The sequence below is a fragment of the Carcharhinus amblyrhynchos genome, unplaced genomic scaffold (genome assembly GCF_965287045.1).
Source record: "Carcharhinus amblyrhynchos unplaced genomic scaffold, sCarAmb.v2.hapA chromosome_344, whole genome shotgun sequence".
Classification (NCBI taxonomy): domain Eukaryota; kingdom Metazoa; phylum Chordata; class Chondrichthyes; order Carcharhiniformes; family Carcharhinidae; genus Carcharhinus; species Carcharhinus amblyrhynchos.
In genome coordinates, this window is record NW_027650084.1 from 110,897 (window position 1) to 129,830 (window position 18,934).

Genomic DNA, 18,934 nt, shown 5'->3' on the forward strand with positions numbered 1-18,934 from the left:
TCTTGACACTCGCCACCCTCTGTGTACAAGTACACTTTTGTATCTCTCAATTTAAACCTGCGCCCTCTAGTTTTAGACTCCTCTACCTTTGGGGAAAGATGTTGACTATCGAGCTGATCTGTGCCCCTCATTATTTTATAGACCTCTATAAGATCACCCCTCAGCCTCCTACGCTCCAGCCTCTCCTTATAACTCAAACCATCATGTGCTGCACCAGCCAGAATTTGCAATGTTGTCCACCTCAAACATAAGAATAAAACGAAAAGGGTTATGTGGCCAGTGCAGGAATTGTTACACATGGTTGCAGGAAAATGTGACCCAATGGGAACAAGATGTAAGGGTCAGCTGACCCACTAAAACATGGAACCAATTACAGAGCGATGTAATAGTCAGCTGACCAACTGATTCGCTATAAATAAGGAACTAAGTAGCATTGTGGGAAGTTTGGAGTGGCCCAGTGTGAGGCTGCTACTGTGGAATAATGATGTTTCTTTATTAAACCCTTTCTTGATTTGTAAGTTGGAGTAAGCTTTGTTGTATTTCCATTAACTGTACTTTGAAGAGTTCCTGCTGAGAAATCATTTTGAGTTTGGTGGAGGGAGGGGATAAAATCCTGCCTGGCCATTATACAATTGTAGGATTCACTGGTTCATGGGCTCCAAAGCTTATCCCCTTCTGTGGCTTTGTGGAGTCTGTGGACCATGTCTCTGTTTTTTGTCTTAGGTTGCACTCCCTTTTTGCTTTTCTGAATGAACCTTTTATTGATGTTTCATTTGCACTTCAGCCCCATGCTCCTGATCTACAGACGCCTGGTATGGAGAGGGGAAGGTTGGGATGGTGACCTCCTTGTGAACTTGCTCCTGGGCCTGGCAAAATGTGTCATTTACAGGTCCAGGCAGCAGGTGATCGAGGGGGCTGTCCACCCTGACTATCTGCCCCTCCACTGTGGCTAAGCTTGTGGCCAGGTGTCCCTGGAGAGGGGGTGTGTGGTGTCCATGGGTGCAGTTGACACCTTTTGTGCTTGTTGGACACCATAGGGGATGGGGTGTGTTATTGACCCAAATAATCACATTTTAATTTGATGTTTCTTAAGTTTCCTTTGTACTTTGTTACTGTTTGGGCTGTTCCCCTTCCTTTTGGGGAGCTGCCCCTTTTACACTTTGTCCTAATTTACTTTGAGTTTGTTTATTTGGTTTGACTTTAAAAGAGGGTGGGAGTTTGCTTAGTGCAAAATGGCTGCTGCCTTATCTGTATTGTCAGTGGTCATCATTGGTGGTGAGTTTGTGAAAGGTGCTTTATAAATGCAAAGTTTTCCTTTTTTCTCCAAGTCCCTCACAGCAAATCTTAATGATGGTTTGTCAATGTGACAGTGTTTGTGGAAGTGATTATATATTATGCCATTGTGAGCAAGTTAACTTTGTTTTTTTACTATTAACATTGGTTTTCTTGTTACGAATTAGAACTTTCCAAACGGGACCACGAGATTTTATTCCCTACAGAATTTTAAAGTATTTTGACCAAAGGGCAAAGGCTGTGATGAGAATAAACAAGTATATCAAGTGGCCTGATAACTCCATCATATGTGCTTGGAGGCTGAAATAGCTGTATTTTTCATTTCTTTTAACATTTCATTTAAGAAACGGAAGCATTTTGTGAAGTACAAATCACTGAAGAAGCTAACAGAATACTTCATCAAACTATTCAAAAATTTTCATCACCTTGACTTTAGGACATAGAATTTTATATGCTGAGTGAGTGTGGTCCATTATAATTACATTTCTCTGGAATTTAGGAACAACTGGACTTTTTGAAGTGTAGTGTTTTACTGTACACAATGTCTATTTTAATACTTAGTCTTATTACTGATTTTTAAAATTGGCCATACATGAAATGAAATCATGCCACCTTCTATTTTGAGAGGTTATTAGCAATGGTCAGATATGTGTCTGTCAGGCAGGTATTTTGGCTTTTAGATAATGCTGGTTGAATCCCCAGGGTATCGTTGGCATCTGTTCTTCATCACTCCTAACCCAAGGAATTTTATGGGATCAGTTTAGGGATATTTTAAGAAGGGCTCTTGGAATATGTCTGAAAAGAGATGGCAGATGGCCAGATTAGGCTTTGTTCATTCGCATCCATTGCATCTGGCGATCACGGGGCTGGTCAGACAAGGAAAGTCAGAGGAAACAAGACAAGGATGTGCTCTGGGATCAATGGTGCAGACTGGTTTGAATTTTAATAGGCTCTCCCTGTTGCCTTAGCAATCCTGGATGCCAGGGTCTACACCAGCATTCATCAGGTGCAAGTCTTGGGGAAGGAGTCTGATGTATGCCAGTAATTGGAATGTGACCAACCACATAGGGCTGATATACCTTAAGTTCTTGCCAGGTCTGACTGAGAATCCTGGACTCAATTAGGAGAGTGCAGGCCTGGCACAGGAATGCCAGGAGTGACATCTTGCCTAGCTCCTGGAGTTATGCCAAATGCTTGGCATGATTCCAATAGAAAATCAAGTCTCTAATCCAAACAAATTAGACATGGCTACACAATAAGAAAGGGTCACATTTCTATAGCACCTCTCACTCCCTTATGCTCCAAAGCACTTTATCGCTAATCACATACTCTTGAAGTATCCTAAAGTAGGGTGGCATGGTGGCACAGTGGTTAGCAGTGTTGCCTCATAGTGCCAGGGACCTGGGTTCGATTCCTGGCTTGGGTTTGCAAATTCTCCCTGTGTCTGTGTGGGTTTCTTCCAAGTGTGCCAGTTTCCTCCCACAGCCCAAAGATGTGTGGGTTAGGTGTATTGGCCATGCTAAATTACCCCTTGGTGTTATGGAGATTAGCAGAGTAAATGAGGTTACGGGAATAGGGCCTGGGTGTGATTGTTGTCGGAGCAAACTGAATGGCCAACCTTGGCACTATAGGAATTGTAAAATAAGATGAAATGAAGTGATGGTGTAATATATTTATAGATATTACAGGAGTTGTCTGTAGTGTTTAATTTGAGACTTTTTAAGCTAAAACACAGACAAATCAAGAAACATCCTTAGAACAAGATAGGATAGTAAATGTAGATGAAGGTGAATGAAATCTTTTCAGTATGTTGTCAAAGATTGGAAACCTCAGGTAAAAATATGAAAATGATGACATCCATGACCATAAAGATGGGATTAAGGTTAGTTTGGGCTTCACGTCTGAGTACCTTCCATCTTTCAGAGGAATCCTCCACATGCTATAAACAACACCTGGGTAAAGGAAAACATATAAGATTCTGTAGTAGCATCAGTAAACCCAATGTAACTGGCAGCAGACCAAGAAAGCAGTGTATAATTGATAGGACTGTACTGGATCATTGTCTTCAATCAGGACTATTAAACAGACCACAGGCTAATTTATTTGGGGAACAGATAAGGTTCATCACTTCTGTCAAGATTGATGACGGTCAGAGCAGCTTGTTGTAAAAATCAAGACCAATATTTGAATGAACAGAACATTCTCTGATTTAACAATTTGCTAGGGGTGATTGAAATGAAGGCATTTACTCTAACCTCCAGTAGGTTTTAGCAAGCGAGGGAGCAGATGGAGGTGGTGGTGTGGAAATGACTGTAAAACACACTCAATGAATTAGATGTCAGTCCCAGAATGGTATGTGTCACTGGTCAGCTTTCTGTCTGAAGCAGTTGGGATGTCTGCTGTTAGCCAGCAGGGAGGCTTCTAGTTATCCAGCAGCATTGGAAGTTCTGCCAGTGAGCAGGGAGGAGGTTTCAGGAGGAGCTTGTGGGTGACGAGGGGAAACAGAGCCCTTGATATGGGTGGCTTTAACTTTTTCTTTGGGGCCACGAAGATTAGGAATGACCTTACTGTGTTGATAGGTGCTTTCGCTGTAGATATATAGACTTAAGGGGATACAGTCAGTATGTTTACATAAGAAATAGGAGCAGGAGTAGGCCATCTAGCCCTTCAAGCCTGCCCTGCCATTCAATAAGATCATGGCTGATCTGAAGTGGCTCAGGTCCACTTTCTCCCCATAACCCTTAATTCCCTTGCCTACCAAAAACCTATCTATCTGTGTCTTAAATATATTTAGCCAGGTAGCCTCCACCACTTCAACGGGCAGAGAATTCCAGAGATTCACCACCTTTGAGTGAAGAAGTTCCTCCTCAACTCTGATCTAAATTTCCCCCCCTTATCTTGAGGCTGTGCCCTCTAGTCCTGCTGTCCTTTCTGAGTGGGAAGAGTGGTTTAGAGAGCATACTGCTCAGGTGCTGGGAAAACAGGATAATTATTCATGCTAGCCACCTAGTGTTAATTAGGAGAGCTAATGGATATTTATTTATGAAAAGAAAATGTCCCTTGCAGTCTTTGATTAAAGAACTGGAAGTTGGCTCCAATTCTCCAGCCCTGGAAATATGCTGTAAATCTTCTCTGCATTCTCCCCAGATCAATTATGTCCTTCTATAATGCAGTGACCAAAACTGCACACAATACTCCAGTTATGGCCTCACCAGTGTCTTATACAGTTCCATCATTATTTCCCTACTTTTGTATGCTGTGCCTCTGCCAGTGAAGGAGTGCATTCCATTATGCCTTCCTTTACAACCTTATCTACCTGTACTGCTACGTTTAGGGAGCTGTACACTTGCACAGCAAGACCTAATTTCATCTACCTATCTACTTCTGTTTGTCTTCCCCACAACTGTTTACCTCCCTGAGTGCATTACCTTCAACTTATCAAAGTTGAACTCCATCTGCCACTTCCCTGCCCACTCCTCCAACCCATTTTGGAGCTTACAGCTATCCTCTACACTGTCCACTACACGGCCAATTTGTGTATCGTCTGCAAATTTCCCAATCAATGGAGGTGAAGATTAGACTGAGTCTCCACAAGGACTCCGCAGTGATCACTCCTCCAATATTGTCAAGAACAGATGCACATGTGGAGGCAGGTTGCTGAGGATGAGGTCAAATATGTTTATCCCTTTATTCAGTTCTTTTGCCATCTGTTGCTGTGCCAGTGTAGCAGGTATGTCCTTTTGGACCTGGCCAGCTCTGTGGTAGTGCCATTGAGCCACTCTTGGTGATGGACATTGAAGACCCCATCTAGGATACATTCTGCGTCCTTGCCACCATCAGTCCTTCCTCCAACACGAGGTCGTCATTGAAGTCAAATGGATTTTGAATTTGGTTTTTGGAGCAAGCAAGGAATGGATTTAGGTTTATCTAGTCCACTCTAAGCATTGGCTTTGTAACTTTAAGAATGGAGTAAAACATTTTTAAACAAAATCTATTCAATGGCAGCATGATAGCACAGTGGTTAAAGTTTCTTGATTAGTGTCACAAGTAGGCTTGCATTAACACTGCAATGAAGCTACTGTGAAAATCCCTTAGTTGCCTGTTCGAGGACACTGGGAGAATTTAGCATGGCCAATGCATCTAACCAGTGCATCTTTCAGACTGAGGAAACTGGAGCACCCAGAGGAAACCCACATAGACATGGGGAGAATGTGCAGACTCTGCACAGACAGTGACCCAAAGCCAAAATTGAACATGGGTCCCTGACAGAGGCCAAAGTGCTAACCTCTATGCCACCATGCCGCTCATAGTTGGTACTCCAACTCACAGCACAAGGATCAGGTTCAACTCCAGCCTTGTGTGACTGCCTGTGTGGAGTTTCCAAGTTTTCCCCGTGTCTCTGTGGGTTTCCTCTGAGTGCTCCGGTTTCCTCCCACAGTTGAAAGATGTGTGGGTTATGTGGATTGGTGGGGAAAACTTGCGGGCTTACATAAAAGGGCCTAACTGGATGCTCTATTCGAAGGTCGGTGCAGATTCAATGGGCTGAATGGCCTCCTGCACTGCAGGGATTCTAGCATTCTGCTGCTGCTTTCATATTGCTGATCTGTGTGTGTTCTTGATGAAGTTTCCCTAATCACCCCTGTCTAAACTTTGGTGGAATAATGATACTCAAACCCCACTGGAGACAGTCTTCATCTGCATTCAAATCAATTTTGTCTGAAGTGTTCTTGTAATTTCTCATTATCAGTGTTTAGATCCACTTATGATATAATTCAGCACTTTACTGAACAGCACATGCTTACCCATTTCTTCACTCACTAATTTCTCTGGCAAATACTGGCATTTCTTCTGTGTGCAAAATAATTCACAGGTAACCCAGAGACTGAAAATAAATCTTTCTTCACAGGAGTCTTGGAAGAATATAGGCATCTGCTTGCTGAGATACAATAATTTTATATAGCAATGACTGATTATGTAGCTTGGTCTTTGTGTTCTCTTAGCATTTCCTCAACGTCAGACATATTCTTAATTCCTACTGTAAATAACCCAGTACAGTTTAACCATATCTTTTTTGGCACAGTGGTTAACACTGCTGCCTCCCAGGGCCAGGGACCTGGGTTCAATCCTGGCCTTGGGTGACAGTCTGTGTAGAGTCCACACTTTCTCCCTGTGTCTGTATAGGTTTCCCTGGGTTTTCTCCCACAGTCCAAAGATGTGCTGGTTAGGTGGATTGGCCATGCTAAATTGCCCTTTACTGTCCAAAGATGTGAAGGTGGGGGATTAGTGGAGTAAGTTGGGGAGCAATAGGATTGGAGTGGAGGGCTCAGTCTGGGGATATGCTCTGTCGGAAAGTTGGTGCAGATCCAATGAGCCAAATGGCTTCTTTCTGCACTGTATGGCTTGTATGATTCTTCAGCTAATTCCTTCCGATTAGGAAGACTTTATTCCCTTCTCCTATCACCAAGAGGAAGCAAAAAGATGGATCCTCATAATCCTCTCTGATGCTAATTGCACCTCAGACTGGAACACTGCATAGCATTACAATCAATAAGGAATGTGATTTAGGAATACCTTATTCTGAGATGACAGGCACTGCTGCAAAAATGAAATTAAGTTGTGAACCTTAAACTTCTGTTTCTTTGGCAGACGCTAGAATTATATCTTCAACCCTATTGCCCTCATCTTCCATATGTTGTTTCCTTGTTCTCTAGCTGAGTCCAACTCCATCTCCTTCTCTGTGACATCCTATCTATCTGTTTCCCAATCTATTGGATGAGTATTTGAGAATCCCATCCTTACCACCATCTTTCTGTTGTGGGGCATTGAGTAATCTTGCACGTGCTCAGCTGCAGTCAACCTTTATTGAACTAACATTTGTACCTTCCCAAGAGATGTGGTTCAGATCTTGCAATATACTATACCTTAACCATTCATTACCCCCTACCACCAGTACACAGTGGAAGCATAAGGGTTGTAGGTAAGATGCACAGCAGTAACTTGACAAGCAGCACCTTCCAAACCTGCAACCTCTACCACCCAAAGTAAGGCTTTGCCTTTGATTGACAAGGGCCTAAGCTCTACAATGTCCTTCCTTCATATTTCCACCTGTCTCTCCTCCTCTTAATCTGCTCCTTTATAATTTACCTTTTCAGTCACCTGCCCTAATATCTCCTTATGTGGCTCAGTGTGAACTACATAATGCTTCTTGGAAACCTTTATTAACATGGCTGCTATGCAGTGGCTACATGAGCATTGTTTTCTATCAACATGATGCTGCCATCAATCCATAAAGATGTTCCACCCAGCACACTGTTGAGGAACATTGTGTATGAATTTCAATGTCAGTGTGATCATAGAAATCATTGAAACCCTGTAGTACAGAAAGAGGCCATTCAGCCCATTGAGTCTGCACCGACCACAATCCCACCCAGGCCCTACCCCTAAATTGCTACATATTTATGCAGTAATCCATGCATCTCAGGACACTAAGGGCAATTTTAGCAGTGGCCAATCAACCTAACCCGCACATCTTTGGACTGTGGGAGGAAACCGGAGCACCCAGAGGAAACCCACACAGACATGGGGAGAATGTGCAAACTCCACACAGCCAGTGACCCAAGCTGGGAATCGAACCCATATCCCTGGAGCTGTGAAGCAGCAGTGTTAACCACTGTGCCACTGCTGTGATGGTATGGTTTGCAGACTGTACCTTCCAGTGATTGGCTGCTTGAATCAAACAGCATGTTACTTCAATTGGTCATAATAGACCGAGTACACACTGTACTCAACCAATCCCATGCTCAAAATTCAAAACAAAAATGTCCACTGGTTGCTTCTGCAATTGGGCAGCACTTGCTGAATAGTCCTGAGTGCGCTAATTGCTATACTAACAACTGTTAAGACCCAGGCCACAAACTCCAAGATATATTGTGAAGTTAGCCTAAGTTTTACATTTGATTTTGGTATTGGTGAGCATAAGGTATTTCATTCCAGCTATAATTCAAGTGAGTCATAAATAAACTTTGTTTGTTTGATAAAAGCTTCTTAAAGTTAGGATATAACAAAAAGAATTAGCATATTGTTTACTAATTGCAAGACTGAAACATAATACAACATAATTTTAACAGCTAGCTATCTGTTGTTCAAATTTAAAAGCAATACCCCATAGACATTCTTCAGAATGAGGTAGCACTAAAACAAGTATGGTCACATGATACTAAATTTCCAGCTTCTAGAACCTGTAGACAGAAATCCAAACAGGCATTTTCAGAAGGAAATATCCCCAAGATAGCAAGAGAAATAAACCTAGTCTCCAACAACTTCCAGTCTTCAGACTTCAGAGACAGGAAAGGATACTTTTCTCTCTGTTACAAACAGTATCTAAAAACAGCTAAACTGGAATCCTTTGAAAGCCTGGCTGTCCCCAGTCATATGACCCGACCAGTCAATTGTCCCAAACAGGCTCTACTCTGCAATTCTAGGGAAACACTAAAACAACAGAACGTAGGGTAAGTTCAGATTTAAATGAACATGATGTCAATTATACTGCTTCACTAACAAGAGTACACTGGCTTCAGACAAAACAGCTACTACAAAATGCTGGGGATTGCTTGAAATATGTGCAGAGAAACATGACTACAATACATTCCTTAAAGGCATGGTATTGTCACACAACCAATTTGAGAATCAATGTAGCTCATAAAGTGACTGATCTATGCTTGCTGTGCACACATTCATACGCAAAGACTTCTATAAAATAAAAGGAATAAGTTGGGGAAGCCCAGAACTAGGGGTCACAGTCTAAGAATAAGGGGTAAACCATTCAGGACTAAGATGAAGAAGAACTTCTTCACTCAATGAATTCTCTACCATAAAAAGCTGTTAGGGCCAGTTATGCTCGAGGGGGCTGGATGTGGCCCTTGTGCCTAAACACGATCAAGAGAAAGTGAGAATGGGTTACTGAAAGTGCATGATCATATTGAATGTGGTGTAGGCTTGAAGGGCAGAATAGTCTATTCCTACACCTATTTTCTCTGTTCCTAAGCTTCTATGTTCAGGCCTTGTGCCTTTTGGAATTACCTGGCAGTCTGGGGAGCTTATGGTCCTCATTGAATTCTCCAAGACAATACCATGGCCAGTTAGTGTCAACTTGTCATAATTTCTCCTGTGGTAATGAATTGCTGGGATCATTTAAAATTTGGTGTTTGTCCTGATGAGTTCAAAATGAAAAACTTCAACAATCCAGCTCTTAGTTCAGCAATTTTCAATCTGTTTGTGTCCACTTCTTTTGCCAACCAATCTAAATTTTGGAAATGCTGCAAGATATAAATCGATTAGAAGCAAAATAATTGAAAGGTTGGAAGAGGTGGTGTTATTTCACAATAATTGGGAAGAAATTAAGCACAGCTTCCCTTTAGGAGATAAGTTTAGTTTTTGTTAATTTCACAGTAAGTTTAGAAAGAGTTGACTTGTTAGGACACAGGAGATTTTCTTTCTTACTTTCAGTTATGCTCCATATCTGAAACTTTCATAATATTTAACCTTTGGGGTGATAGTGACTTTTCAAGTCTTCCCCATTTTAATCATAAGACTAAGATAGAGGAGCAGAATTAGACCATTCAGCCCATCGAGTCTCCTCTGCCATTCAATTGTGGCTGATATGTTTCTGAACCCACTCCTGCTTTTTCTCCATAACCTTTGATCCCTTTACCAATCAAAAACCTACTTACCTCTGTCTTAAATACACTCAGTGACCTGGCCTCACAGCCTTCTGTGGCAAAGAGTTCCACAGATTCACCACCCTCTGGCTGAAGAAATTCCTCTATCTTGGTTCTAAAGGATCATCCCTTACTCTGAGGCAGTGGCTTTGGAATCTAGTCTCTCTTAATAATGGAAACATCTTCACCACATCTGCTCCATCCAAGCCTTTCAGTATTCTGTAAATTTCAATGAGGTCCCCTCCTCATCCTTCTATACTCCATTGAGTACAGACCCAGAGTCCTCAAATGCTTCTCATTCCCGGGATCATTCTTGTGAACCTCCTCTGGGCCCTCTCTGTGGACCAGCACATCCTTCCTTAGATACAGGACCCAAAATTGCTCACAATATTTCAAATGGGGTCAGACCAGAGCCTTGTAAAGCCTAAGCAGTACATCCCTGCTTTTGTATTCTAGTCCTCTTGAAATGAATGCTAACGTTGCCTTTGTTTTCCTAACTACCAACTCAACCTGCAAGTTAACTTCAAGAGAATCCTGAATAAGGACTGCCAAATCCCTTAATCCACTAAGAATAGAATAAATTTTCCTAAAAAGCATGGGAATTGTGAACTTGATGATCAATTATCCCCTTTAAAAGCATAAGGGAATAAGAGGTACTTAATCAACTGACCTGTCCAGGTCCAGGGTTAAATCCAATACAAGAAATAATCATACCAGCGCGTGTCATGATAAAAATCCCTGCATCTCACCTGACAAATCCAAGGTACAAGACATAAGGGCAGGCTTGTTTTAAAGGTAGTACTGTCCCCCTCCTCAATGTTTAAAAACAAAGTGAAAAAATAACACTGTTAAAGAATGAAAGAGGGTTGAGATTGTCACTGGGAGACATATCTTATGAGAAAATGATCTAAGCCCCTAAACCAAGCCTTTAGATTCTCTATCCCTTAATGGTTTCCCAAAAAATACATATGTCTTGGTTGGGTTCTTTTGAATTTCTCGCACCTAGATATTAAACAGAAAGATTTTGGAAATATCAAAGATTACGCCTGCTCCAAAAAAAATTCTACTTGCCAACATCCATATAATGAATCATTTATTTTACAGCCTGAGCATGTTCATTTAAAAACACTTTACCATCGCACTGGAAAAGAGAGCCCGTCTTTTATCTCATGGTGGAGTGTGAGGAGGTGTTATTAATGTTAATGGTGTGGCTGTTTAATAAATGAATAACTACCATAATTAATGATGCTATAACTATTTTACTATGGAACAGATTTGGAAAATATGTTAAATATATTAGCAGCAGTATTTCTTAGTACACCAGAGTGATCAGTGTCTAATATCCTAATAAGACAAGCTTTGATGTTGTTTTCCCTTTAGACTGTAAATAATACCCTTATCGTAGCAGAGAACAACCACTTGTATTTTATTAATGGACAGCCCAGAATAAAAAGACAGTTCAAACCAGTTATTATTATTATTTCCCTACTTTACTGGTGTTGCATTTTATACTATACAAGACCAGTATCCTTTTTCCCCATTTTGCTGTTTCTTTTCCTTCTGGGAGACTGGATTTTTAAAAATTCATTCATTGGTCACTGGCTGACCCTGTTGCCAATCGCTAGTTGCCCTTGGAGGGAAGTTGAGAGTCAACCACATTGCTGTGGAGTCACATGTAGGTCAGACCAGGTAAGGGTGGCAGATTTCTTTCCCTAAAGAACATTAGTGAACCGGATGGGTTTTTCCGACAATCAACAATGGCTCCATGATCATCAGTAACGTAGGCTCCGACAGTGCAGAAGGAGACAAATTGGCCCACTGAGTCTGCACCAACCACAATGCCACCCAAGCCCTATCCCCATAACCTCATGCACTATCCTAGCTAATCCCCCTGACACTAAGGGGTAATTTAGCATGACCAATCCATCTAACCTGCACATCTTTGGATTGTGGGAGGAAACCGGAGCACCTGAAGGAAACCCACGCAGCCGTAGGGAAAACATACAAACTGCACACAGACAGTGACCCAAGGCCCGAACCGAACCCGTGTCTCTGGCGCTGAGGCAGCAGTACTAACTATTGTGCCGGTGCCTATTCTTAATTCTAGATATTTTTCATTGAATTCAAATCCCACCGTCTGCTGTGGCGGGATTCGAACCCAGGTCCCCAGATCATTAGCTGTGTTTCTGGATTAATAGTCTAGCAGTAATACTACTAAGCCATTGGCTTGCCTGTGAGAGAACCAAGAATGTACATCTTTACTTGACCACTTCCTCACCAAGTTAATCATCCTGTTGGATCTGCCAATAATAATACTGGTGATCATTCCACAATCCTAGTAGAGACAAAGTCCTGGCTTCACAGTAAACCCTCCCCCCACCTCAAACAGTGTAACATTTTCTCATTGGAGTGTCAGCTTAGATTGTTTTGTGTTCAAATGCTGGAATGGGACTTGACTGTACTGGGACTATTGGGCTATATTCATTGGAATTCAGAAGAATGAGGGGGAACTTATCGAAACACAAGATTATGAAAGGAATTCATAAGATAGAAGCAGGGAGGTTGTTTCCACTGGCAGGTGAAACTAGAACTTGGGGGCATAGCCTCAAAATAAGGGGAAGCATATTTAGGACTGAGTTGAGGAGGAACTTCTTCACACAAAAAGTTGTGAATTTGTGGAATTCTGTACCCAGTGAAGCATTTGAGGCTAACTCATTGAATGTTTTTAAGGCAAGGATAGATTGAACAGTAAAGGAATTAAGGGTTATAGTGAGCAGATGGGTAAATAGAGTTGAATCCACAAAAAGATTAGCCATGATCTTATTAAATGGTGGAGCAGGCTTGAGGCACCAGTTGGCCTACTCCTGCTTATGAACCCACAATACCCTGAGTCAGAGGTGAGTGTTACTGGCTGAACCACAATTGATGTGTACCAGCACCAAACCCAGTGAAGAATGAGACAAATATTTGAATCTTAAAAGACACATGTCAAAGACGTGAGGGCTGGACTACATTCTCAGGCTTTGATGGTGCTGATTGCCAGAGCACCAGCCGCATTGTAGTCACTAGAATTTTGTGAAGGTTTTACAGATTCTTCTGCACCCATGAGCAGAATGGGAAGTGTTCTACAACGTAAGCTGGAGATACACCTCACTGTGAAGAAGAACATCCCGGTGACACCTGGCTTTTACAAATTTTAAACTGCCCCACTTGCACAAATTACTTTTTCAAGTAATTTCCCATATTTACTTTCTCTGTGCCATTCACTATCTTGTATCATGAGGTTGTAGAAGTTTGCAGCAGAGCATGGAGCTGCACAATGGCAGAGTGGTTAGCACTGCACCAGAGACACAAGTTCAATTCCTGGCCTGGGTCACTGTCTACCTGGAGTTTGCATGTTCTCACTGTGTCTGCGTGGCTTTCCTCCAGGTGCTCCAGTTTCCTCCCATAATCCGAAAGATGTATGCAGGTTAGGTGTATTGGCCATGCTAAATTCTCCCTCAGTGTACCCAAACAGTGACGGAGTGTGGCAACTAGGGGATTTTCACAATAATTTTGTTGCAGCGTTAATGTAAGCCTACGTGTGACACTAATAAATAAACTTCAAAACTTAAGGTGGGGACCATTTGATCCATTGTGTCTGTGTCCACACTTTTCCAGTCAAACTAAGACTTATCTCCCAGTCCCAGTCGCTCCCTTGGCGTATCCTCGTCTGCTTTCTAAATCTGACCTTCCTCGGGTAAAGTGCATTCCTGCCTCCATAATCATTGCGGCAAAACATTCCACGTTCCAATAAACCTGCTTTGGAAAGATATTTCTCTGAACATCTCAGTTTCCAATTGGTTGATTTTTGAGTTACCCAAATATGTCTGACCCCCAACGTGACAGAGTGGACCATCGGGCCATTATCAAATCCATCCACCTTACATTCCATCCAAACCATAGGGCTGTAAGCCAGATGGTGTCTCTAATAGCTGTGCAATGCCTTCAGTTTCTTATTATTTGTTCATGAAATGTGGGCACTGCTCACTGGGCCAGCATTTATGGGTGGCACAGTAGCACAGTGGTTGGCACTGTTGCTTCACAGCTCCAGGGTCCTGGGTTCGATTGCCAGCTTGGGTCACTGTCTGTGTGGAGTTTGCACATTTTCCTCGTGTCTGCGTGGGTTTCCTCCAGGTGCTCCGGTTTCCTCCCACAGGCCAAAGATGTGCGGGTTAGGTTGATTGACCATGCTAAGAAATTGCCCCTTAGTGTCCAGGGATGTGTAGGTTAGAGGGATTAGTGGGTACAATATGTAGGGATATGGGGGTAGGGCCTGGGTGGGATTGTGTTCGGTGCAGACTTGATGGGCCAAAAGGCCTCCTGCACTGTAGGGTTCTATGATTCTATGATTTATTGTCCATTCCTGAGGACAATTTAAGAGCAATCACAATGCCATAGATCAGGCATTACATGTAGGCCAGAGCTTGTAAGGACAGCAGATTTCCTTCCCTAAAGGATATTATTGAACCAGGTGGGTTTTTATGACAATCGACAATGGTTTCATGGCCACAATTAGACTTTTAATTCCAGATTTTTATTGAATTCAAATTTCAACATTTGCCATGGTGGGATTTGAACCCCAGTGCCCTGACCATTACCCTGGGTCTTTGGATTACTAGCCTGCGACAATACCAATATACTTCCCTGCAGCTCATGTAGTATAGATCAGCATTTATTGCAGAGTTGTCTTCCATATCAAAACCTTTCATATTTTTAATCTCCTCATGGCTTTCTCCATTGAAGAAGAAATAATCCCAGAATCTCCTCATGATACTAGGGAGACACAGTGGGGTAGCATGGTGGTGGCACAGTGGTTAGCACTACTGTCTCAGTGCCAGGGACCTGGGTTCGATTCCCAGCTTGGGTCACTGTCTTGGTGTGGAGTTAGCACATTCTCCTCGTGTCTGTGTGGGTTTCCTCTGGGTGCGCCAGTTTCCTCCCACATTCCAAAGACGTGTAGTAAGGTTGATTAACCATGCTAACTTGCCACTTAGTGCTAGCGAGCCGTGTCAGCGATTCTTAAGAATCAACCGTAATAAGAAATAAACAGAGCGGATTTAGAAGGGAATGATCCAATGGGACAAGCATTGGATCTCTTTAAGGTTGAGTAGACAAATTTTGAATATAAATCTCACTCTGATGAAAACTCATTTTGACTTTCTGAAACATTTTAGATTACACTCCAAAGGGAAGGCTTTGAATGAAATTTTGTTGCAGTATTAATGTAAACCTACTTGTGACACTAATAAATAAACTTCAAAACTTAAGCTGGGAACCATTTGATCCATTGTGTCTGTGTCCACACTTTTCCAGTCAAACTAAGACTTGTCTCCCAGTCCCGGTCGCTCCCCTGATGTATCTTTGTCTGCTTTCCAAATCCGACCTTCCTCAAGTGAAGTGCATAAAAGATTGGTTTGAAAATCGGCAATAAGATATTTGTAATGTTGGACTCTGGGGAACCTCTTGAACAGAGAACCCTTCAGGGTCAGGAATTTGCAGGAAGATTCTGTCCTTTAGTGGTGAGTGTGGAAGTGAGGGCGATTTTCGCTGGAGTGGTTAGATAGTTGATCCCATGGCTAATGGGTGGCATGGTGGCAAGCATTGCTGCCTCACATTGCCAGAGACCCAGTTCAATTCCGGCCTTGGGTGACTGCCGGCATGGAGTTTGCACATTCTCCCGACATTTGTGTGCTTTCCTCTGGGTGCTCCGGTTTCTTCCCACATTTCAAAGATGTGCGGATTGAGTGGATTGGCCATGATAAGTTGACCCTTAGTGTCAGGGGGATTAGTAGGGTAGATGTGTGGGGTTGCGGGAATAGGGCCTGGGTGGGATTGTGGTCAGTATAGAAGTGATGGGCCAAATGGCCTCCTTCTGTACTATAGGGATTCTATGCCATTTTGTGCTGTTCAGTTCATTACGTATGCACTTGCGAGCAGATTGGCAATACCCGTGCAGGGGAAGACAGGAAGTTGCCGTCCGCACCATGACCTCATGAGTTTAAAGGTCTGGCCATTGTATTTAAAGGGCATATGGACTGCCAGCCTAATCCTTTTTCAGCTTTGCCCAGCCACCCACCCCTTTCCTTGAGCATCTTCCACACAACTTGCATTATCACCAACTGGTCTCAAACACTGGCTGGCGTTAACAGACCCTCTCCAAAGAGGACAATCCAGCAGCAGCTCGCCAATAATCATTGTAGAAAGCTACCTCACCAGGTCCACATCTCCAATGTACAGTTGTAAAAGTGAATGTTCTAATTTCTCGCTGGCAAGGAAGTTAATTTGGAGGGGGAACCTAATTCAGTCAAAAGTTAATTTATTAGTGTCACAAGTAGGCTTACATTAACACTGCAATGAATTTACTGTGAAAATCCCCTAGTCGCCACACTCCAGCACCTGTTCGGGTACACTGAGGGGGAGAATTTAACATGGCCAATGCACCTAACCGGTATGTCTTTTGGACTGTAGGAGGAAACTGGAGCATCCGAAGGAAACTCACATAGACACGGGAGAATGTGCAGACACAGATAGTGACCCAAGCTGGGAATCGAACCTGGGTCCCTGTTGCTGTGAGACAGCAGTGCTAACCACTGTGCCTCCGTGGCTCACTGATGAGCTTCCATGACATGTTAGTGCATGCAGAAGGGCTTTCCGACATAACTTTTCAAGAACCTTTAACCCGCATAACTGCTAAAGTTCACCGCACTGAAGGCAAACTAATCTTTGGCTTCAAGTCAAATTAAGCCCCCCACTTGCCAAACATCCCAGTGCCAGCGGGTACAGGACAGTCTGCACATAATCTAGCTTATACTATTTCTTTGGGTATCGCCAGGAGTTATAAGCAGGAGAGCTCCTACAGAAATTATACCTCGGAAAGAATGTAATTAAGAACTTACAGAGGGAATTTGGTTGTTTGTACAATAGTAAGGCAAGTGGCAAACTATTTATAACATATCATCATGTACATTGAATAGAAAAATGTGCATCCAACATCAACAATGAATGCAACTGATCTGGCAGGTGGAAATTAAATGTTCAGCAAACTGCCATTTTTGTGTCTACATTGTTAGAATGTAACCAATGATAACATTGGGCTTGTTGTAGTGTGACCAATGATAACAAGTTGTGAGGGTCAGCTGACCCAGTAAACTGTGTAACCAATGACAAAATGGTGTGATGGTCAGCTGACTCATTATAAATGTGAACCTGTTGTGAATGGTTGGAGCTTGGGATGGTTCAGGGTGAGGCTGTAAGTGTTTGAGTAATGATGCTTGTTTATTAACCCTTTTTCTTTTGGATTTATAAGTTGAAGTAAGTTTTGTTGCTTACACCTGAGAAGTTGCTTATGGAGGTTCAACGTACATGTTGTAGTGAAGTCATTTAATAAGCTCATAGAACACTGCTTTGCAGTAAAGCAAAAGTAATTTTATTTTCAAGAGCAAATATGACTCTGGATGGGAGGTGATGGCAGTGTGATGTTATCACTTGACTATTAATCTAGATACTTATCCAATGCTCTGACCTGGGTTTGAATCCTGTCACAGCAGATGGTGGAATTTGAATTCAATAAAAACATCTGGAATTAGGAATCTACTGATGACCATGAAACCATTATCAAGTGTTATTTTTAAAAACAAAACTCATCTGGCTCACTAAATTCCTTCAGAGAAGGAAATCTGCTTTCCTTACCTGGATCTGGCCTACTCCAGAGCCACTGCAATGTAGTTGACTCTTAACTGTCCTCTGAAATGGCTTAGCAAGCCACTCAGTTCAAGGGCAACTAGAGGTGGGTAATATATTCCAGAAAGCCAGCGATGCCGATGAATGTGACCTCTATGATGTAGCCATCCCACACCACACGAATTATAACCTCAAAGAGCTGAGTGGATTTTTATTGTCATCAACTTCTGAGCATTTAGGAATAATTATGGACCAAAATAAAATATTTCTTAGCTCATTTTAAAAAAAGAATTCATGGGATGTGGGCATTGCTGGCTTGGCCATCTCTAATTGCCCTTGAAGGAGGGAATTCCAGGATTTTGACTTAATGACAGTGAAGGAACAATGCCAGTATATCACCATTCCCAAATTTGACTTGGGACAACAATGTACAGAAAGCATTTTTGTATCAATTACCTATTGCACGTCCCTTCATGGCTTTTTTTCACATTAACTTCAGTGCAAAGACAGTTGGGAGATCTATTAACGGGCAACTGATTTGCTGTAACTCACTTTGCTCCAGTGTCTAAAGTCAGAATTCTCCCAATTAAATCTAAACTGCATCTTCAGTATCGCTCAGCAGAACATCACCACCTGGAGTTTCCCCTCCAAGCCACTCACCATTCTGGCTTGAAAGTATGTCACCTTTCCTTCACTGTCACTGGGTCAAAATCCTGGAATTCCCTCCCTAACAGTGCTGTGAGTGTACTTACACCATAGGGTCTGCAGCAGCTCAAGAAGGAAACTCGCCTGTGTTCAATTCCCAGCTTGAGTGACTGCTGCGCAGAGTCTGCACGCTCTCTACGTGTCTGCGTGGGTTTCCCCTGGGTGGTCTGGTTTCCTCCCACGGTCAGAAGGACGTGCTGGTTAGATGCTAAATTCCCCTTAATGTACCCAAACAGGTGCCAAAGTGTGGTGACTAAGGGATTTTCATTGCAGTGTTAATGCAAGCCTACTTGTGACACTAATAAATAAGGATTTTTTTTTTAAAACCTTAATGCCTTGTAAGGAAGGAAATCTGCCAACCTTACCTGGTCCAGCCTACATATCTGCTGCAGACCCACAACAATATGGTTGACTCTTAACTACCCTGGCAGGGCAATGAGGAATGGGCAACAAATGTTGGTCTTGCCAACAATGAAAGAATAAAACACATCCCATTA

General features: G+C 42.5%; 1 protein-coding gene across 1 annotated transcript in view; it reads left to right on the plus strand.

Moving 5' to 3' along the window:
• The window catches only part of LOC145339205 (ATP-binding cassette sub-family C member 9-like), a gene marked incomplete at its 3' end in the record, with an annotated part of 67,584 nt that overhangs the window by 998 nt on the left and 47,652 nt on the right, over positions 1-18,934 (plus strand). The gene's annotated exons all lie outside the window — the stretch shown is intronic.